This window comes from Oryctolagus cuniculus, chromosome 20 (genome assembly GCF_964237555.1).
Source record: "Oryctolagus cuniculus chromosome 20, mOryCun1.1, whole genome shotgun sequence".
Classification (NCBI taxonomy): Eukaryota; Metazoa; Chordata; class Mammalia; order Lagomorpha; family Leporidae; genus Oryctolagus; species Oryctolagus cuniculus.
The window spans coordinates 26,272,508-26,295,335 of record NC_091451.1 but is presented as its reverse complement, the minus strand read 5'-3'; the positions used below and the strand labels follow the sequence as shown (position 1 = coordinate 26,295,335).

General features: G+C 39.5%; 1 long non-coding RNA gene across 2 annotated transcripts in view; it reads right to left on the bottom strand.

The window, feature by feature from the left end:
* Nucleotides 1–10,374, bottom strand: part of LOC138847228 (uncharacterized) — a 90,498-nt gene extending 80,124 nt beyond the window's left edge. The window contains exon 1 of one of the 2 annotated variants that reach the window (XR_011384937.1): nucleotides 10,159–10,374. This is a non-coding gene — a long non-coding RNA (uncharacterized lncRNA). Of the gene's footprint in view, nucleotides 1–10,134 lie in introns of both variants that reach the window. The other variant, XR_011384938.1, reaches the window with a different exon arrangement.
* Nucleotides 10,375–22,828: the final 12,454 nt, after the last annotated feature.

The window sequence follows — 22,828 nt, the reverse complement described above, 5'->3', positions numbered from 1 at the left end:
AGTATGATAAATAGGTAGAAGATGAAGGAGATGAGACCATCTGCATTATTGGCCTCAGCATAGTGAGCAGTCAGTCAGTCAATCACCACAAGGACTCTATTATAGACCAAGCCTATGCAGATTGCTGGAGGGGACATAAAAATATCATAATTCTTTGATGTTGGAAGCTGTCTTATGCATTTTAAGATATTTAGCAGCATCCTTGCCCTTTTTTTCTAGAGAAGCACAAATACCAGAATTCTTGTGAGTACAACAGAGATTGATAAAGTAGAAATAGCAGAGGTCAAGAGGGATTTTGTCAAGGAAGCAGGTCATGAGCAGGATCTCAAAGGATGGTTAGGCTTACCAGTTCAGCCCTCAGACTTGGTAACCTGAAAGGTCACTGTTTTTGTGGTTTTTTTGTTTGTTTGTTTGTTTGTTTTTTTAACAATTTGTAACCTTGTTGAGAATTCTAATTTATAATCTTCATGAAAAAATTTGCAGTGAGCTACACTACAACCTTTGGATGAACCATGGAGATATTTTAAGGACAAATTTATCATAGGACTTAGGCATAGCTTTGCTATTCACCATGTCTGTAGAGGTGGAGTTTGGGGCTATGTGTACTTTCCCCAATACATTTTGTGCATGAGCTCCTTATCATTTAGCAAATTTTTTTCTTCTCCACTTTTTCCTGGTTCCTCTTTCTACTCCTCTTTCTCCTCTTCCACCTCTTCCTCTTAAAAAAAATTATTTATTTGAAAGAGTTACAGAGACAGCTAGAGAGAAAGAGGTCTTCCATCTGCTGGTTCACTCCACAGATGGCCGCAACGGCCAGAGCTGCGCCATTCCGAAGCCAGGAGCCAGGAGCCAGAGGACTCCCCAAGGACTTGGGCCATCTTCTACTGCTATCCTAGGCCATAGCAGAGAGCTGGATCAGAAGAGGAGCAGCCGGGACTAGAACCGGTGCCCACATGGCATGCTGGTGCTTCAGACCAGGGCTTTAACCTGCTGCACCACAGCGCTGGACCCCCACCCTCTTCCTTTACTTCTTTTTTTTCTTTTTGTATTAGAGCAGTTAGGACCATGAAAATCCATGGTCACAATCAGTGTATTAGTTTTCCTGTGGCTCCTGAAACAAATTACCACAAACTGGATGGATTAAAACAGCGGAAATGTATTCTCTCATAATTTCAAAAGTCAGAAGCCCAAAATCAGTTTTACCAAACAAACTAGAGTGTCACCTCTACAAGATAATCCAACCCTTGCATCTCCCAAGTTCTCGTGGCTGCCAGCATTCCTTGGCTCATGGCCACATAAATCCAGCCTCTGCTTCTGTGGTCACATGGCACCTTTTCTGGCAGGTTTCCCTCTGTGTCTGTACCCCTACTATAAGATCATTTGTGATGGCCTTTAGAGTTCACCTCAATAACCCATAATTTCCCCAATCTCAAAATCATTAACTTATTTCTATCAGTGAAGGTTCTTTTTCCAAATAAAGTAACATTTACAGTTTCCAGGGATTAGGATATGATTTCATTAGGCACCATTCTTTATCCCTCTGTAATCAAAATGTTCGAAAGAGTCGTGCTTCGGCATGGGCTAGCAACATTGAGTGCATTCTGCATGGATGTGCTTCTCTCTGGTGGATCTCACGTGCAAGCATGAGACGGGAGTCATCCCTCCTCCTTATCTGTTCCGGGCAACTGTGCTCTGTGTGACAAGAAGCTCCCTGCCATGTTGAAGAAGAAAAGGGACTCCATTGTTACTTAACAGTAACTGGTAGTATATAGGTCAGGACCAAGGATGTGTTCCTGATGGAATACTTCTTATTTCACTTCCAGACCTCAGAGGCTGCTTTTTTTTTTTTTTTTTTTTTGTAAATCCTTTGGGTTTAGGCTCTAGTTCAAGTGGCCAGCGTATCCTCTTCAACTCAAGCTGGAGGAGATACAGAGAAGCCTACAGAAAGGATTGATAAATTCACCTGAGATACGGGAACTATAGGGAAAGAGATATTTTGAGCCATTCTCATGTAGCTCTCTTTAAATAATCCCATTACCCCAAAAATATCTAGGCAAGATTGAGGAAGATAAAAATATAAAGGAGCATGAAAATTCACCTCTACTTTCTTTCCTGCACAGTATCCTTTGTAAGCAGAATATTTTCTGGATCCTGTCTTGGGAACACATCTTGAAAATATTCCTGGGATGGGATCCAGATAAATTTACAGGCTTTGATTTTTACAGGGCCTGTGATCTCTAAAGCTCATCCAATTTCAAAATTCTTATTCCATGAATTTTATAGAACAGTGATTTTACTTAGAAACAATTATTCTTTTATGAATATTTTATTAAAAATTTATTTATTTATTTGAAAGAGTTACACAGAGAGAGGAGAGGCAGAGGAAGAGAGAGGTCTTCCCTCAATGGTTCACTCCCCAGATGGCCGCAACGGCCAGAGCTGCTCCAATCCAAAGCCAGGAGCCAGGAGCTTCTTCCGGGTCTCCCACATGGGTGCAGAGGCCCAAGCACTTGGGCCATCTTCTACTGCTCTCCCAGGCCATAGCAGAGAGCTGGACTGGAAATGAAGCAGCCGGGTCTCAAACCGGCACCCATATGGGATGCTGGCGCTTGAGGCCAGGGCCTTAACCCCCTGCACCATAGTGCCAGCCCCCTTTGTGAATATTTTTAAATAACTGAGACATTCTATAGTATTGTAATTCCATATAGTCTATGATCACCTTGGCTTTTTTACTGCATTAGGTTATTTGATAATGCATGGGGTGCAGTACTTGGCTCAATAGCATTATTTGTGGCATCTTATTCTCCATGGAGTAAACATCCCAGACTCTCTCAAGCAAGGTTGCCTTTTCTAGCCCAGTGTTTCTCAGCCTCAGCATCAGTGACATTTTGAATTGACTGATCTTTTGCTGTGAGGGATTATCTTGTGTACTTTAGAGTGTTCAGTCAAAACATCCCTGCTGGCTTGTAATGAACAAAGTCATCCCCAGACATTGCCAGAGGTCCCCTCTGAGCAAAATCACCCCTTTGGAGAATTACTATTCGAGATCTATTCCTTTCTTGGTTAATAATAACAGCACTTTACTTATATTAGTTAATTTGAATCTTACACAATTTCACAAGAGCCATATTATCCCTAAGGAAATTGAAACACAGTACTGTTGAGGAAGTAGGCCAAGATTACACAACTTTTAAAACCATTTATTTTCACCAGGAAGAAAAAAGTGATCCAACTCTATAGATCTATCCTTTATGCCAAAAAGAGACCCAGGAGCGGGAACACTGTCATCGAGGTCATTCCCAAATCCAACACCAGGCAATAGAGGACACAGCACAGATCCCATCACAGTTTCTGCATACAGTGAGGCTGAAAATCCAGTTGGAGTTCCTGATTAGGCTGGCCCAGCCTCATACTGTGCAGCCATTTGGGGAATGAACCAGAAGCTGAGAAGACCTCTCTCCTTTTCTCTCTGTCACTCTGCCTTTGAATAAATATGTAATAATAAGTAAGTAAATAAATAGAAGAATATGAACAGGCAGTTATTTGGAATTGATGCTTTCAACCATAGTAATACAGCTGCTGTCAAGAGCTCATTTAAGAATATGTTGTTAGGGACTGGTATTGCAGTGTTGTGACATAACTGGTAAAGCTGTTGCCTGTGGCACTGGCATCATATATGGGTGCTGGTTTGAGTCCAGCAGCCTCACTTCCAATTCAGCTCCCTGCTAATGCACCTAGGAAAGCAATAGAAGATGGCCCAAGTGCTTGAGAGCCTGCACTCACGTGGGAGACCTAGAAGCAGCTCTGGACGCCTGGCTTTGGTCTGGCACAGCCCCTGGCCCTTGTGGTCATTTGGGGAGTGAACTAGCAAACAGAAGATCTCACTCTCTGTGTCTCCTTTTCTCTGTGTAACTCTTTCAAATAAATAAAAAATAAAGCTTAAATAAGGTACTACCTTGTTAGAGACTTGAAAATACCTTCCTTTGCAGCTATTTAAAGTTGCATAATAAACCATAACAATGGATGAAAGCAAGGAAAGGACTGTTTAATGAGTTCTTACTAGGAAAGGAATACTTATCTTGAGACTTTCAGATAAGTCATTGTACTTAATCCTCATAGCAGCCCCATGGAATAGACTGTTCTTTTCTTTTTTCTTTTTTCTTTTTTTTGACAGGCAGAGTGGACAATGAGAGAGAGACAGAGAGAAAGGTCTTCCTTTGCCGTTGGTTCACCCTCCAATGGCCGCCGTGGCTGGCACGCTGCTGCCGGCGCACCGCGCTGATCCGATGGCAGGAGCCAGGTGCTCCTGGTCTCCCATGGGGTGCAGGGCCCAAGTACTTGGGCCATCCTCCACTGCACTCCCTGCCACAGCAGAGAGCTGGCCTGGAAGAGGGGCAACCGGGACAGAATCCGGCGCCCCGACCGGGACTAGAACCCAGTGTGCTGGCGCCACAAGGCAGAGGATTAGCCTAGTGAGCTGCGGCGCCGGCTTGTTCTATTCTTTTTTAATAGGAAAACTTGAGTCTACAAAACTAAATATTTTTATGGTAGGATTTTATTCAGTTCAGTGAGTCAACTTGAATTTGGAAGTTCTTTCTGACTTCCAAGCTCGAATGTTTTCAACTTTATTCTCCTTGCCTTGGGATTTAGAAGGATGTGTGGAAGATTTTTAAGCTGTCCATCTACTCTTCCATCTTCTGGTTCAAATTGCTTTTCCAATAAAGACTGCCCAGTCACTTGGAACTGATTCAGAGATTTCGAGGTCTCACTTGTCCTTCCATCAACACTGCTGGTAGGATCTAGTAAAAAGTGCGGGTGGGGGGCACAGGCATTGGCACACCTCATTGAATCCCGGCTCTGCCACTTCTCTGAAGTCTGACCCTGAGCAAATTAGTAACAGCTGTGAGCTTAAGCTTCCTTGTTTATGAACATGGGGTTAATCTTGCAGGTAAAGATTAGAAATAATGCATGAGAATACTAATTGCAAGCTATGTATTTTACCACTTTGATTTTGTTCTTTTTGAAGCCCTGGCAATTTATCCACCCCCGTTTTCCCACTTCCATCAAGGATGCCTGGAAAATTGCCGTTAAATTCATCAAGATTCATTCTTGAACAAATGAAGATACCTTGAGGATAAACAAACCATTTGAAGTCTTGTTAGCTAAACACACTTCTGAAGGCTGATTTGAGCGTGTGAAGAGGGAAGGTCAAGACAAAGAGAAGATGATTTTACAAGAAGTTACTCAGCCCATGTGAGAGAGATTGTTGTAAAAGATAGCATACCATAATTTGTGTCCATAGACAGCAATAATGAATATCAAGAACTTGTTTTTGAATGAGAAATTACTTTTGTTAAAGCTTGAATTGTGATTTACATGAATGAGACTTGACTTAGAACTTGATATATGGATATGCACATGTATATGTATTTATACTTTAATTATATGTGATATACACATATGTACATACACATAAAGTAATGTATAACTGAGGTACAGCATGGGAGTAAAGAAACTCTAAGATATTCTGAGGAATGTAATCTCTGGGACAGTATTTTGAACTCCACAAGTTAATATGTGGGGAGCTATTAATAAAGTTCTTGGTATTTCTGTGTTAAGCAAAGAAAATATGCAACCAGTTTGTAGAAAAATGCATCACATGTACTCAAAAGATTGAGTCCTTACAAGGTGACCAGTTACTCAACAGAGATGTCATTTAAAAAAAAAATTGCTGGAGAAGGTGTTCCTATCTAGCTGCCTTGCTGAGAATGTGGGTCACAGCCTAAAGAGATTCCAAAGGTAATGTGATAATACTGCATATCTACTCAAGGGCAACCAGTGGAAATGTTCTGAATCAAAAATAACTCAATGTCTGAGAATTCTAAGAGGACATTCAGTTCATCTGCATGCAGAGAAATTGGGAAGAAGGATGAGTTAGTCTATTTCAACATTCAAGAGATTAAACAGTATGTTATGAATTTGTTGAAAATGATAAATATCATTTCTCATTGCATTTCACTGAAGTAAATACTTTAGTAAAGTTTATATGTCGGAAATCAGTTAAACCCTTTTAAATATGCTTTAACAGGGTATTATTGCATTCCAGGTATATAAATCAAGGCTGTAAAAGTCAATTACATGTAAGTAATGATGCTGTGACATTCTGGTTTTCAGAAATTGTCCTGGTGAAATTCAAAAATGGTCTATTAGATAGCTTCCATGTCAGCAAACACCATTATAATCACACAGTATATGTATAGCTGAATAATCCCTAACCTTCCCTCTTGCTTTCCTTCAATAATAGGTCTAATAAAGTTTCACACTGAGAAAGAGCTTGGGAATTCCCTTGCCTCCTTTGACTGAATTTGACCTAAACATTTATTTGTGCAATAAAAATGTGAAGAAAAAATAATAAATGAGAATTTTCCAGTTATTACTCCTTGAAAATCATATGGGTTCCTTCTATAATATAATATGAGAAACTAGGAATAAATAACCTCTTTTTTTTTTCCAGAAAAACAACTCATAGCTTGAATTATACCAAAAGAAACTTTGTACTAGATACCAAGGGAAAAGGGGAGAAAAATCAGTGTCAATAAAATATTGCTGACCTGGGTAGAAAGATTACAAAGTGAGAAGGCAATAATGGAATTCATAATTTTTTGGTAGTGCTTGATTTGAAGATGAGGTGGGGGTTCAAATATGGAAGCTGAGTTTTCTTCCTGGCAGTGATTTGCTGATCCTGCAGACCTCCCCTCTAAAACAGAACCTCATCATGTTTGATAGCTAGCAGGTAAAGAGAACAGACAACCTCCCTCAGCCTGCCCTTTTAGAAGAGCCAAAATGAGCAGTGCAAGGGACAATCAGGTCTCCAGGAAAAGGAATTGAAAGGCACTAGCTCCCACTGACTGTCACTTTGGGTCACAGGAAATACACCTAAATGTGCAGGACGTGCCTAGGAGCTTTGGGGAATTGGAGACAGTATCTGAGTGTTGCTGAATGGTGAAGACTTCAAAGGCAATGGGCAGTGAATGAACCAGAAGCCAATCAGAATGAAGGGGGATGTTTAAAACAGATGGAGCGGGAACTTACAGAGTTCGGGACTTCTCTCTCTATCTACGGCCCCCTGTTCTAGCAGACTTCTGCCAAGCTGGGGAAGTATTTACAACTGCACCACAACAAAGAGGGACCAGGTGAGTCTTGGATCAACTAGACTATGTTAACTTCCATACAGTTTTTCTTTTGTAATTGCCCTGTGCTAATGACTGCAAGGACCAGTGTTCCCAATGTATTCTATTTGTTTATTCTGCACCTGCTTAAGGAGTCTGCAATTGACATGTGAGCTCACAAATGCACATTTAAGAAACGAATGGAATGTATGACCATCAGTGCAGGTCCCCTGCTTACTCTCCTCTGTGTGGGAGAAGCTGGGACTCTTGGCACTTAGGCATCCATTTGCAAAACTGTGTCCAGCATTCTTTGTAGCCTCTTTAGCCAGGACGCTGTGATACTAACTACAACACTGTTTTTGGATGTTTCCCTTGGAAGCAAGGCAAGTTGTAGTTCTAAGGTGGCAAATGTCATGCTGCTGTCATCTCTAGGAACTGTTCTCTTGTGAGAATCAAGAAATAGAAATATTAATGTGGAGATGAAGGAACTCACATCTGTGTCTCTGTTGTGAGCGTTTTCTGGTGCCTGGAGATGCATTGGCTCCTGGAGTGATGCTTTGGTTGAGTGATGAGGCCAATCACAACATTAGAACAATGCATGGAAATGGTTTTCAATGCCAGCTCTTGCTCTTTGTTTCCATGCAATCTGAGTAAGACTTCTAACTTAATTTACATGTTATCATTTTTAAAAAGTCTGGAGGTTGCAGGGAATAATATTTTTTTTTTGCTGGCTAGAATATTGATCTCATTACTTGGCACTTTTTAGTCTAAGATAGATAGTTATCAAAATTAAACTGTCCAATACAAATGTAATTTTATATATTGGGTGTTTTGAGGACTGAGGCCTTGAAAGACAAGATAGTACTTTATTTTTTATTATTTTGAAATAAAGAGAAAAGTGAATTGATGAATGATTTCACAATAGAATGGTATTAAATGACCTGTTGAATCAAAGTTGTTACTACCTTCCACCCCTCTATAAAATTAATTCCCAACTTACTTTTACATGTAATTTTTAAAGGATATAGCTCATTTAAAATTGTTTTAGGAGGGGGGATGATTGGGACCTCAGAGAAGAAAAGATAGGTTATTCTCCTGATCGTCCTTTGTTCCTTAACCTCCTGACTAACAGTGATCATGGAGAAAAAGTTCCTAAGAATTCCTCTTGTGACACTTGCTGATTTTACTGTTCCTTCTATTCCAGTACAGGAACTTGATGCCTCCCAGATGCTATTTCCCAAAAACTTATGCAGAGTATCTCTATTAACTTCATCACCCAGAGAATGGCAGACAAAGGAATGATATATGGATAAAAACATTTGGTTATATATAGGTCACTGTCAAGATCTTGGCTCTTATTTGGGAAGAGGAGGACAGGGTTTCCAAGTGGTCAATATATTATTAGTAATTTGTCATATTAATACCAGCATCTCATTTCTGGTTTGATTTCAGCCATCAGTGAAGAGCAGGAGGCTCCACTAAAAATTACTTCCTCCTTAAATTCTGTATGGACTATTTGATTTCACACCCACCCATTGCAACTTTGCATTTTGTGTTTGTCTATGACAGCTACCTCAAATCATATTAGAATCTGCTGGGGGATAAATCCTAAGAAGCAAAGATTTTTAATTCAAGTAATGTGATTATATACACATACCTGTTAAATTTGTGTTTGTGTTCATATGTACAAAATAGTTCCAAAGATTTGAAAAATGGAATTATAAGTTTATTTGGGTGCAAAAATTTTGAAATCCTTGCATAGTGGTTTCACAGTATGCAATTTCCGTGAATTTTTTTGAAGAGTTCTAGTACACCCTATTGTATACTTCTGTAAGTTTTATATTTCCCAAAATACTTCCATAGATATTTTTTATCCTGAACTTCATAACCATTCTACGCAGAGATTGCATGACCTGCCCAAATCACACTTAGGAAGTGGCAAAGCCAGGACTAGCAATGAAGTTTCCTGATTCCTAGCCAAGAGTTCTTTCCACACAACAGCTGTCAGTGGTAACTGGGAAGGCCTGAGGAAGAAACTGATTTGGCTTCTCTGAAGTTGAGAGTTATAGATAGTGACTGAACTATCAACAGTGCAGTTATTTTCCAGGTCAGCTGATTCAGGAAGGTCCTGATTGAGATAAGTTGTTTAAGTGGCATTTAAAATAACTTCATTATAGGCTCTCTACATCATCCTATATCCAACCATCATCTTTTGCCCTAGTTCTTCCGTGTTATGTATCCTTGTTATTGGCTCTTTACTTTTGACTTGTAAATGATCTCATAGCTATTCATTACCACTAGTAATAAAAATACTGATGCTAAATACCCTATACCTGTAGGTATGCAGAACTACAATCTTGAATCATTATTTTCTCCATTTGCCAAATGTATGGCTATACAATATAATAAAATTCCATTCCCACTATTATCCATTTCAAAAAAACAATGTTTAGGTGGAAAGCAGTGATTATAATATTACAAAATTGAAACTGATCTTTCAAAGTTAATAATTGGTGAACCACTTCTTTGTTCAGACATTCTCTTTTGAGACTCCGCATCTCCTAATCTAGTTTATGGTTAGGTTCAATAACATGGATGAGCTAACTTGAAAAATCTAGATTGTTCAACCAGAATTTACTGCCAGAGTTAGTAAAAGAAATTGAACACTGCTATTTCATTACAAACATAATCATAATCAAAACCAACCAAGTTGACAATTAAGAATTATCCATTTGAAATCAAAATACCGTTACCAAATAGGGAAAGTTAGAAAGGCCCTTAATAACCTTGGTGTGATAATGAATATTCGGGAAGTTCAACCTTACGCATGTCATTTAAAAGTCTGCTTGTCCTGTGGGTGTTAAAGGCAAATTTCACACCATTTCTCTTGAAAAATAAGATAAAACCCTGCATTCCATAGCATAACACTTGAGATTAAAAGTAACCCCCAAATGTATTGGCTTACATAGATAAGTGTCTTATTTCTCACTTTAGTCTGGCCGGTCCTGGTGGTGAAGTGGATCTACTCCTCTAAATCATTAAAGGACACAGTCTCCTTTCTCGCTGCTGCATTGCCATTCCCTGAGTGTCATGGTCTCCAGTGTTGCCGCAGTCAGTTCACTACTATTTGTGCGTTACTGCCCATGAGAAAGGAATAGGAGAGAGTCCAGGGCAGGTGTCTTTAATGAGATGACCCAGAAATAACACATATCATTTCCACTTCTCTTCTACTGCCCAGAATCTCATCACATGACAGCTTCCTAGGATGCTGGGAAATGTAGTCTTTATCTAATAGACCTTGCTCCTATAAGATGGGGTGCAAAAGGGAATGTTGGAGAGTGGAGGTGAATGGACTCAATTACTAAAAGATGGTAAAAAAAAATAAGGGAAAGAACACAAGGGCTATCGGGGAGTAGGGGGATGCAGCTAGCAGTATCTATAATAGCTGTACAATACTTGCACCAAGTACAATGTTTATTCAAGCAGGAATACTATCAACAATAAATCACTCAAAGACAAACAACTGGACAATTAGACAATGAATTAATGCAGGTAGCACCAGGGTTCTTTAAAAATCATGATTCTCAAGTTTTTTTCTATGTGCTGCTTCTCTGGGGAGAAAGTTATATAGGTCACCTATACTCTGTGTGATTTTTTGTGCACCTGACTTTGTTCTTCATGAGAAGTTATAAAGGTAATATCTAGTTTTTATGCAAGTAGATAAGAGAAGTATTTTTTTATGTTTTTGAAGAATAGAATTAAGTAAGTTAATGTTCCAAATAATAGAAACATACCATTAAAAATCACCATTTAAAAGATACTTTACAACTCATTGTGTACATGTGCAGGACTGTGTGTATGATATTTTTATATTTATTTGAGGTTGATTATATAGTTTCTTCTTTATTTTTATTTTTTTAAGATTATTTATTTATTTGAAAGTTACACAGAGAGAGGAGAGGCAGAGAGAGAGACAGAGAGAGAGAGGTCTTCCATCCAATGGTTCACTCCCCAACTGGTTGCAACGGCCAGAGCTATGCTGATCCAAAGCCAGGAGCCAGGAGCTTCCTCTGGGTCTCCCACATGGGTGCAGGGGCCCAAGGACTTGGGCCATCTTCTACTGCTTTCCCAGGCCATATCAGAGAGCTGGATCAGAAGTGGAGCAGCCAGGTCTCGAACCGGCGCCCACATGGGATGCCAGCGCTTCAGGCCAGGACCTTAACGCACTGTGCCACAGCATTGGCCCCTAGTTTCTTCTTCTTTACACAGGATATACTTGAATTCATTGGAATTAATTTATGCTTTGAATCAATGTACAACAGTTGAGGACCTACTAAGTGACAAAGTACATGAGGCTTTGCATATGGATTCAGGCTTAATCTTTTCAGCAACTCAATGAGGCAGGTCAAACACATGAAGAAACCGAGGGTCAAGGAATTTAGTTAACATACTCAAGATAACATAACTAGCTGGATTTAAATCCCAGTCTCTGCTCTTCAAATGGAGAGATAGTATCTCATTCAACAAGAAACTATCAAGTCAGTTCTATGGGAAGGCAGTCAGCTAGATATTTTTATGTCTTACTCTTATTTAACCTCAGAACAGTCACATGTTGAACCTATTATTTTTTGTTTTATGGATAGTGCAATACTGTTTCAGGAGATTGCAGAGCAGTGGATGAAACAGAAGGGATTCAAATCCAGAGTAGTGCTTGTTCCACTTGGAACCTGCCTTTTCTCCTGTTTTAGGTCATAGTCAATGAGACTACCTAGACACAAGCAGACATGCTTTGCCTTCCTCTCTATTTAAACATCTATTGACCCAGAATTTTCTGTCAACCCTATCGCAGAATTCTCTCCAGCTATCCACCATTACAGTTGTATCTTTATCATTTATAGCCTGAAACATTTCAATGATTTCCTAACTGGAGGTTTTTGTTTGTTTTTGAGATTGACTGATGGATTGATTTGAAAGGCAGAGAGAAACAGAAGAGAGGAGAGGAGAGGAGAAGGGAGGAAGATCAGATCTTCCACTGGTTTACTCCCTAAATGGCTGCAACAGCCAGGTCTAGGCCTTGCCAAAGCTAGCAGCTAGAAATTCCATCCCAATCTCACACATGGGTGGCAAGGGTCCAAATATTTGGATAATTTTCTGCCATCTTCCCAGGCACATTAGCAGGAAGGTGGATCAGGAACAGAGTAGTCAAGATTCAAACTGATGCTTGGATATGGGTACCTATATCACAAGCAGTGGCTTAACCCGCTGTGCCACAGTACTGGAGTTCTATAATCAAATTATCTTTCCTTACATCAGTTTCTACACCGTCATGAGATGGTCACCCACAAATAAAACATGCAGTTACAATTTTTCCATGCTGAGGGGTGGACACTTGGCCTAACAGTAGAGATGTCATTGAATCACCTGTATTTCATATCACAGTGCCTGGGTTTGATACCAGACTGCACTCCTGACCCCATATTTCTGCTACTATAGACTCTAGGAGGCAGTAATGATGGCTCAAGTGATTACATTCTTGCCTCCATATGGGAGACCTGGATTGAATTCCTGGCTCCTGGCTCCTGTCCCAGCTTAGGTCTGGCCATTGTGGATATTTGGGGAGTGAACCAGCAGGTGGGAGTGCTCATATTTTCCCTCTCTCTCTCTCTCTCTCTCTCTCTCTCCTATCTCTCTCCTTCTCTCTCTCTCTCTTCCCCTCCCTCCCTGCCTTTCTAATCAGTGTTTCAAATATATTAAAAAAAAAAAAAAAAAAAAACCTGTCCTGTTGAAAATCTTCCATGGAATAATATTTTTGATCTCCATGGAATAATATTCCAGTTCATTAGTTTAGCATATAAAGCTCAACAGAGTTCCAGCCTCTTCCTGCATCACCCAATTCCCACCCAAGCTAAATTCTATGAACACTTAATGCTTTGCTAATCTCCAAACTCATGTGGTTTTTTATGCCTCTTTACTTTTGTACGTGATGTTCTGATGAGCTAATGCAATCTTTCCCATTTTTTTTTTTCCTGCCTGGAAAATGTCTACATGTTTGTCAAGTTGTAACTACAATATTGCTTCCCTTAAATGAAATTGGTCACCCTTGTTTGATCCCATAGTACGCTAAGTATCTTTGTTAAGTGCAGTCAGTACTCTCATAATTACATGCCTGTCAAAGTCAGGCTGTGCTGTCTTTGGCAGCCAGGACCACATGGTCCTTGGTCAATGCCTGGCATACCTCATAGTTGTTTTATTGGGAACAGTGGAGCAAAGACTCAGTTATAAGGCAAAGCACAAAGACAGTTGTAATTCAGTAGTCATTTAATAAGAAAACTAGTCAATTACTTATTAAACACTTAGTCTATATTATAAGGAAATCAAGCAAAAGTGAAATTGTCCTTGCCCTTAACTCCTTATCCCCCCTTAAATTTTGTTTTTAAGATTTTATTTATTTATTTGAAATGCAGAGTTACAGAAAGAGGGAGAGACAGAGAAAGAGGTCGTCCGTCTGCTGGTTCATTCCCACGTGGGTGCAAGGGCCCAAGCATTTGGGCCATCTTCCACTGCTTTCCCAGTCCATAAGCAGAAAGCTGGATGAGAAGAGAAGCAGCCAGGACAGGAACTGGTGCCCATTTGAGATGCCCATGCTGCAGGTGGAGGCTTAGCTTACTAAGCCACAGTGCAGACCCCCCACCTTAAAATTTAAATAGGCAGTTAAGACTACTTTGCATATCAGAGCATTCTCATCTTTTCTAAAATGGTTCCTTGTTTGCTCCTTTTAAACTGTAGATTGCTTTTACACTGTATTTTCCTAGTCCCTATTTCTCCTGTGGCATGTAGTAGGTGTTCAAAAGTCTGTTTAATGTTAAGTGAATAAGACTTAAAAAACATGTAGAATAATATGTTTAAAGTACAAAATGAGTGACAGCTTCAACAGACATTATTGGGGATGAGATAAAAAAAAAGATGAAGACATTTAAAGAAAGTTTGGGTCAATTTATGGAGAATTAAGGGGACAGAGCCATGTCAAGCATAATGAAACAAATTCACAAAAATGCGTTAGGGCTGGCATCATGGTATAACTGGTAAATCCACCATCTGCAATGCTGGTGTCCCATCTCGGGGTGGGTTCGAGTCCCGGCTGCTCCATTTCCCATCCAGCTACCTGCTATTGGCCTGGGGAAAAGCAGTGGAGAAAGGCCCAAGTGCTCAGGCCCTTTCTGCCCATGTAGGAGACCTGGAGAGGGCTCCCAACTCCTATCTTAAATCTAGCTCAGCCCTGGCCATTGTGTCCATCTAAGGAGTGAACCAATGGATGGAAGATTCTCTATCTCTCTTTCTCTCTCCCTCTCTACTGTCTCTGTAGCTCTTTCCAATAAATAATAAATTAAAAAAAAAGAAAATGAAAAATGCATTGTTTAGTCAACGAATGCAGCATAAACACTATCTCACGGACCACTCCGAAACTTCTTGTAACAGCAAACATTGTTTTACACTCATAGGTCTGCTGATTTAGGCTGACTTAGCCAAGTGGATCTGGGTCAGACTATAGGTCACCTGAGTTGGAGTAACTCCAGGCTGTGGTTGGATTCAAGTCTGCACACACACTTCCATCCTTGTTGGTGTCTTGGGGAGGGGTTAAGTGTATTTTGGGTGTGGGAGAGACACAAGCATCTGAGACCAAGAGAACAGGCCATGGCATATTGACTGATTCCTTGTTCATAATTATTAATTCCCCATTTTATTAGAATTATGCAATCATGCCCGTACCATATGTTTCAGTATCTTCAACTAGAGTAAATGGGGTGTGTTTCCTAGTCTCATTGATGTTGGGATTAGCCAATGGAATGCAGGCAGAAGTCACAGTTTACCAGTTTCAGGCTAAAGCTTCCAATGGCATTGTTTTTCTCATTCGCCCTCTTTGCTCTTTGCTGGTTCAAGGAGAATGAGAAATGTATGATGTAAATTTGACCATGATCCGAAGCCTAGAGACCCACCAACTATATTCTGAAGCAGTTCCCCCTGGATGACTGTCAAACCAGTGAACAGAAAAATATATCTGTATTGTTGTAAAATTTTAGGTTTTCAGCAATATCTATTAGAGGTGTGAAAGTGGACAAAGACACAGATTACTCAGAAGTTATGTTGAAGTGAGGACTATGGACTCATTGAATGGAGGCATAAACAGGATGTCATTCTTCGATGACAGGATAAAGAGGCAACAAGGGAAAAGGGTGCTGAAAGCTAAGAAGTCAATTCAGGTGGAATGTGCTACTATCGGCTAAAATGAATATTCAGTAACTGCAGAATTTTAAAGCTAACTGGGACCTAGAAAGATTTTGGATATTGTAATGTCCATGTCAAAATTAGTACGCAGAATTATTTTGTCTTGCTTATGTAGAGTTTTAACCATTTAAATTGGAAGGCATTAGGCAAGTTTTATATCCTCCAGCTCTTTACCTCACCTACCTCTGCTTCCTAACACTCTGTATATTTGAGTGCCTTTGATTTTGTGTCTCATGGTAATCAGATCACCACTCATACCCAGGCATGTTAAAGATGAATATGAGATACATAAATCACAGTGATGATGTTGGCTGATATAAATTGAGTGCTTATTATGAGTTCAGACATTGTTCTAAGTGTTTTACATGTCTTAACTCATGAATCCCCATTTCACAGATAAGACAAAAGAAGCTTAAGTACCTTGCCTGTGCTCAACATTTGGAAGTGGAGGAGGCAGGATTTGAAAAGCCCAGTTTATTGAGCACTTTCAAGTAGATCATCTCAGACATGAAGCATTATTTTTTGTAAACATTTCCCCAACTATTCTAGTTTGGATTCCTTTGTCTTTCTGCTAGCAAATCTCAACTACATCTTGGGCAGATTTTTAAGTTTCCAGTTATTTGGGGGTGGGAAAAGCTTATCTAGTTTAAAACTCAAATCTGAACTCAGGGTTTGACTTTTCTGGTCAGCACCCAGATCTGGGGCCAAGGGAACCCAAGGAAGTCTCTATCTGTTACTCTTGCATCTGGTGGTATGTGGCATGTGTGGATGTATTTGCAGATGGCAATTAAGTTCACAATCTGGTTCTGTCATTCCCCTTTCAAGGTCTGTGACCACTTGTTTTGAGGGATGATTGGAAGAAACAAAGAGGAAGGGCAGACGTCTCTAGTCTCCACTGCCTGAGTTCCCTCTCTGTGGATTGCCCTTGCTTCTCTGACCAGCACAAAATGGCCATACTATGCTATCTGTATGATGAATGTCCAAATGCTGATTCCATAGTAAGGCACATGTGTAAGATGGTCTGGCAGGTAAATTCTCAGTACCATACTACAGATGGTCCCCAGTTAGGACTGCTTGAGTTGAGGTTTTCTGACTTTATGATAGTGTGAAAATGGTGAAGTATTCAGTAGAAACCATAGGTTAGGTTTTGAATTTTGGTATCCTTTTGGAGTAGTGATATGTGGTGTGATGCTCTCTCACAATGCTAGGTGATGGCAGCCCCTGCTCAGCCACATAAATGAGAGAGTAGACAAGTACAGTACACTGTGCCATGTTGCCAGTGTTTGTCTGCATATAGGTATCCGATAATTATATGAGCTAGTCAATGCTTCATCATGAAATAGGCTTTATGTTATACTACTTTGTCTAACTAAACTAAAGTAAATGTTCTGAGCATTTTTAAGGTAAACTAGACCAACTTTGGTAGTTTAGGTGTATTAAATCCATTTTTGAATTATATTTTCAACTTATTATTTATATATCAGGACATAACCACATAGATCATCTGTATTCCTGAGTTAGAAATTCCAGCTCTGGATCTACATTGCTCCCTCCAGCTTCCACCCACAACATTACTCCCAAAGCTTCCTGATCCTGGGCCCCCTTGGGAGGGCACCAGCCACAAAAGCTCAGCCCAGCATATACCTCCAAGGATATCTGCTGCACCACTAGACGCCCTAGGGGAAACTCAAAAGCGTGTTACACCAAAGGAGCTCCTCTGCTGCGTACTTTCTCCAATTTACGTAACTTAAGGTCTCGCCCCAGTTGGTTTTCTCGTGAAAGTGTGTTCCAAGTCAGCTGTGGAGGCAGCCCACCATCATCCAGACTAAGTTTCTTCTCAGTTGGCTGAAGTCACGTTGAGAGGAGGAAGGGTGGCCACGGTGTTCCCTCTGGCCAGCAAAGCCATCAAGCTTGATAATATGGCATCTGTCCCTAGAAAGAGAGGTGAGTTCTGCAATATCACCTTTGCTCGTAGCTGAGAGTTGAAGCTCTGAGGGAGGGTGAACTCTAAGAGCGAAGGAAAGTAGGGAGAAGTGTGCTGGTGACTAGCATATTTGAGAAACAGAAGGAGTGGAGGCAGAGAACGTTTTCAAAAGGAGAGAATTTTAGAAGAAAAGGGGCATCCAGACTCTTTTTCCCAAAGAAAGTAGAAGCAAAAGGAGGCTGAGAGCTTTGCTAATGGTCACATAGCTGGTTTGTGACAAGACCTTAACTGTAACCCTGATCTTGGTGCTGCTGGGAATTATTCAGAGAAATTAGAGGAGCTTTGGATACCTGCCTGATGAGAAATCAGGTAGGTGAATTCTGAAATCAATGAATTCAGTTTTATCCAGAACTCCAAGCACTCACTTTGATTTGGAGATGCATATACAGAGAAGCCTAAAGTAGTCTGGTTTTGGCATAGCTGTTTACTGGAGACTTGTGCCACTTTCAGATTGGACGGCTCAGGTCACCAGAAATCTGGTTACAAGGTAAGAGGAGTTAGCAAACTCAGCAGGAGCCTGGATCCTAAAGAACATAGTAGGGGTGAGCATTGTGCCACAGGGGGTTACACTGACACTTGGGGTGGCTGCATCCCCTATTAGAATGCCTGAGATTGAGTGTACTTTCCTTTTCAATCTAGCTTCTTGCTAATGCACCTAGCAAGCAGTGACCCAAGTATTTGGGATCCTACCACTCAGGCAACTCACAATTCCAGAGCTCCTGGCTCACCCCTGGCTGTTTTCGTATTGTTCCTTAAATAAAATGGTGTAATGATTATTTATATAACATTTACAGTGTACTAGGTGTTATAAGCAATCTAGAAATGATTTAAAGTGTGTGGAAAGCTATCAACAGGCTATACACAAATACTGTGTCATTTTATTCCGTATGGGCTTTGATTATGCGGATTTTGTTATCTGCAAGAATCCTCGAACCGACCCCTTGTAGTTACTGGGAGATGGCTATACTCATGTGTGGGTCATCTATTAAGATTGCTGGTGTTTGGAGAAAAGTGCTCCACATAAACATCAGGTGTTTTGAATCTGGATCAAATTGTGTGATCCCAAACCAGCCTCTTTGTCTAACTGAGCTTTCTAATCAGTAAATTCATTAAGCCAGTTGATTTCTATTGTAGTTTCTGTTCACTCATTTGTATCCTTTCTCAAGTGATTAAAAAATGCAACAGAACCTTGAAGTTTCCCTTTAGGAACTTGATTGGGAAGACTAGCACTGTCTGTGAGTCAGGACTCTTTCGTTGTAAGCAATTGAAGCTGACCCTCTTTGACTTAAGCATAGAATATCTCACAGAGTCAAGGAAAAGCCCGAAAACCAAAGTAAGAATTTGTGTATTTCCTTCCAGGACAGCTGTAATGGATAGGTGTCTTGAACTGCCTTCTGTGACTCTGTTTCTAATCAAGATACAAATTTGCAGGAGGAAACCACAAATCTTACTACCTAAAGTCAAGACAGCTGGGTTCTGCCACGCCTAGACCTCATGTCCTGAAGGATAAATGTTCCTCTAATGAAAGTTTGCTGGACACACACAAGACTGTCTGCCCAGGAGCACTCTTCTTAACAGTGCTACTATTTAATCATGTAACTGTAGGCCCCATCAAGTGCCTCTCTGTACAATTCAGCGTTTAACTGTGTGAAGACCAAACTAGAGCAGATCCTGTTATTGCCATAAGAAAGAATTGTGTCTCAAGCTACTGTATCGTTGTTGCAATTGGGGTTGAAGGAAGACTGTCCTAGGGGTTAGGGAATGAGCCTTAATGTGAAATTCATGGGAACTCAAAGTAATGACTATGAAGAGCAGGCATTGTGATGTATAGGGTTAAGCCACTGCTCGGGATGACTCCATCTGCTATCAGAGTGTCAGTTCCAGTCCATGCTACTCTCCTTCCAATCCAGCTTCCTGCTAATGCACCTAGGAAGGCAGCCGAAAGATGGCCTAACTGCCTGGGTCCATGCCACCCTTGTGGGAGACCCAGACTGGGTTCCTGGCTCCTGCCCCAGCCCCAGCTGTTGCTGGCACTTAAGGAATGAAGCAGCAAATGAAAGATCTTCCCTCCCCTGTCTCTTCTCACTTCCACTCTCCATCCCCCTTGGTATGTGTTACTCTGCCTTTCAAATTAAAAGCTAATAATAATGATTGTGTTACTCATTGTCTCATAATAATTGAGGCACTTTTGAAGTTCATCTCAAGTCACTTCTGTGACACAGACATTTTTGTCTCAAAGTTGTCCATCTTTACAGCTGTTGAATTCTTTCATTGGAACTTGCCCTATTTGCTGCTTCATTTCCTTTCTTGCAATAATTACTCTTCCAGTTCTTGCTGGAGGCCCCTGAAGAATTGCTTTCTAAACTTGAAGCAATCTCTTAATGAACCAGTGTAATTCCTGCCTTATCTAAATGATAAAAATGAATCTCAGAGAAGTTACATAAATTGCTCAGGATCACACAATTAACTGGTAATAGAAATCATCCTAGAAAAGATATATCTTTGCAAACTTTATTTTAGTTTTAACTGACACATAAAATTGTACATTTTTAGATGCGTGATGTTTCTATATATGCATAATGTCTAGTCAGGATGAAAAACCTATCGACCTCCTCAAACAGTTAACAATTCTGGGTGGTAAAAACATTCCAGTTCCTTTCTTCTAGATTTTTTTTGGAGAAATATACCGTACATTATCATTATCTATAGTGCACTTACTGAAAATTCCAGAACTTCTTACTCCTCTCTGACTATAGCTAAGAAGCCATTAATCATCCTTTCCCAACCCTCCTCTCCCTTATATTCCACAGCCTCCAGTAACCACTGTTAACGCTCTTAACTTCTATGAGATTTTTTTAGATTCCACATGTGAGAGAGATCATGTTGTACTTGTCTTTATGTGCTGTGATTATTTCACTTAATGTAATGACCATATTCCAATTATATTGTTGCAAATGACCCAACTTCATTCATTTATGTGATGAATGGTACCCCCATTATCTGTTAGTGGTACCCCCATTTATCTGTTCATTTGTTGACAGGCTATTTTCATTTCTTACCTACTATTACTAGTGTTGCACTAAACATGAGGAGGTGGGGTACAAATGGCTCTTTGACAGAGTACTTTAATTTCCCTTGGATATTTACCCAGATATGGGATTCCTGGGTCATGTGGTAGTTCCATTTTTAGTTTTTCAGAAAGCCTCTGTATTTTTCCGCAATGTTTTACACTGTTCTAATTTACATTCCCAACCAGCAATGTGCAGGGGTTTTCTATTCTCTACATGCTACCCAGCACTTGGTATCTTTTGTCTTTTTGATAATAGCTAATCCAACTGGAGTAAGGTGCTATCCCATTGTGGTTTTGATTTTGCATTTCTCTGATAATTAGTGATGTTGAAAAATCTTTTCATGTATCTACTGGCTATTTATATATCATCCTTGAGTAATGTGTGTTTAAATCTATTTTTAAATGGAAATACTTGTTGTTTGTATTGAGTTGTTTTATTTCCTTGTATATTCTAGTTATCAATGCTTTTTTCAGATGTATAATTTGTAAATATTTTCTGCTATTCTGTGGATAGTCTCTGTTGATCATTTCCTTTGTGTACAGAAATTTTTCAGTTTGATGAAATCCCATTTGTTTATTATTGCTTTTTTTTCCAGTGTTTTTTGGGATCTTATTCAAATTTTTTTGCATATTCCAATGCCCTAAGGCATATATCCTATATTTACTTCTAATAGGTTGAAAGTTTCAGATTTTACATTTTAAGTTTTTAATCCATTTGAACTGATTTTTGTACATAGTTAGAGACAATAGTCTGTTTTATTCTACATGTAGATATGCAATTTCTTCAGTAATAGTTATTGAAGAGACTTTCCTTTCTCTAATGCATGCTCTTAGCACCTTCGTTAAAGATCAGTTGACTCGGATGTGCAGGTTTATGTCTAAGTTTTTATTTTGCTAGATTGGTTAGTGCGTCTGTTTTTATGCCAATACAGTGTTGTTTTAATTGCTATAGTTCTGTAATATATTTTAAAGTCTAGTTGTGTAAATGTTTCCTGCTTTGTTTTTGCTAAAGATTGATTTGGTTATTTGCAGGTTTTTGTGATTCCACATAAATTTTAGTAGTGCTTTTTTGTAGCTTTGTGAAAAAATGTCATTGATATTTGATAGGAATTTTATTGAACCTATAAATCACTTTGAGTAGTTCAGACACTTTCAATAATACTTGATTCAGTCCATGATTATGGGATAAATTTGCATTTGTGTCCTTTACAGCTTTTTTTCATCCATTTTTATAGTTTTTATTTTAGAAAACTTGTGCTTCTTTGGTTAAATTTATTACCATGAATTCTATTGTGTTTGTAACTATTAGAAATGGGATTGTTTTCTTGATTTCCTTTGCAGATTATTCATTATTGATACATAACAATGTTACTGATTGTTATACATTGACTTTGTATCCAGCAACTTGGCTCAATGTATTAGTTATAACAGTGAATTCTTTGAAGTTTTCTATGTTTAAGATCATGTCATGTGCAAACAGCAACAATTTGACTTCCTCCTTTTCAATTCGGATGCCCTTTATTTCCTTCCCTTGCTTAATTGGACCTCCAGAACCATACTGAATGAACATGGTAAAAATGGCGTAATAGGTTAATGCCAGTATCCCATATGGGCACTGGTTTGAGTCCTGGCTGCTCCTCTTCTAATCCATCTCTCTGCTAATGTTCTTGGGAAAGCACTGAAGGATGGCACAGGTGCTTGGGCCCCTGCATCCATGTGGGAGACCCAGATGAATCTCCTGGCTCTTGACTTTGGCTTGACCCAGCCCTGGCTGTTGCAGCCATTTGGGGAATGAACCAGCAGATGGAAGAGCTCTCTATTTCTGTAACTCTGCCTTTCAAATAAATAAATCTGAAAAAAAATGCATATTTTTTTTAAAAAGAGCATCCTTGTCTTGTTCCAGAGCTCAAATAGAAATATTCTACTTTTCCTCATTCAATATGTTGTTAGTTGTGAATTTGTTATAAATGGCTTTAATTATGTTGAGGTACATTCCTTGTATTGCTGATTTGTTCAAAGCTTTTCTAAAATTATAAAATGATACTAGATTTTATCACATGCCCTTTTCTTCATTTGTAGAGAGTATCATGATTTTTATCCCTTATTCTATTGATGTGGTATATCATATTTGATTTGCATATGTTGAGTTATCCTTGCATCCCTGGGATGAATCCCATTTGATCATTATAAATAATGTCTTTTTAAAAAAAGTTATTTATTTATTTGAAAATCAGAGTTACAGAGAGATAGAAAAGAGAGAGACAGAAAGAAATCTTCCATCCACTCATTCACTTCACAGATGGATGCAACAGCCTGGGCTGT